This window comes from Mus caroli, chromosome 10, assembly GCF_900094665.2.
Source record: "Mus caroli chromosome 10, CAROLI_EIJ_v1.1, whole genome shotgun sequence".
NCBI lineage: Eukaryota > Metazoa > Chordata > Mammalia > Rodentia > Muridae > Mus > Mus caroli.
The window spans coordinates 40,552,591-40,553,403 of NC_034579.1; positions in this window are offsets into that span (position 1 = coordinate 40,552,591).

Here is an 813-nt window from a genome sequence, read left to right on the forward strand (position 1 = left end):
GGGTAGGGAAGTGGGGGGCGCTATGGGGGACTTTTGGGATAGCATTGGAAATGTAATTGAGGAAAATATGTAATAAAAATATTAAAAATCAAAAAAAAATAGTTGTAAGCAATTAATTAACAGTCCATCCATTCTCAGAATTGATCACCACTATGGCTAATATCCTAGCAGAGAGACTACTGACACCAAAATCTTTGTCATGAACTTATGACCGCTCCAGGAAGTGCCAGATGTTTATGGGCACATAGCATACAGGTATCTGAAACCAGGGTGGCTGAGTCACCAGATTTAGGCCTTCCAGCGTCCAGATGTTAACTTCCTCCAGTGAGTGCTAGCTGTCACGTCCACTCCTTCCAGCCTAGCAACAGTGGGCCCTATGACTTGTTCCTGCCATTAACTCAGAGCAACAGACCAACATCTGAGTCATTCAGAAAGAAGAAGAAAACAAAACAAAGACAAGTGTCCATACAGAGCTGTGACCCAGAAACAAACACCTCCTGCCACAGTGAAAGTCCGTGCTCCGGGGGAGAAGGTGTGGCTGAGCTCCCAGGGATGGCAAGGGAAGGGTTCTCTCTTTGTCCCTGCCTGCTTCCACCTGAATCTTATAAGAACGGCTCCCAAATAACATCTTCTAACCCAAACCAACTGTTTGCCTTTGACTGTATAGATGGAAAGTATGCAGAGGCAGGGCTCATGAGGGTGGAGTGGTGAAGAGACGTGAGTCTATATAGCTTGTTATTAAAGTATTAGAAGACATATAAATATCAAGATGTTCCTTAGTACCACCTAAAGCGTAACAGGCTGAGCTTTATT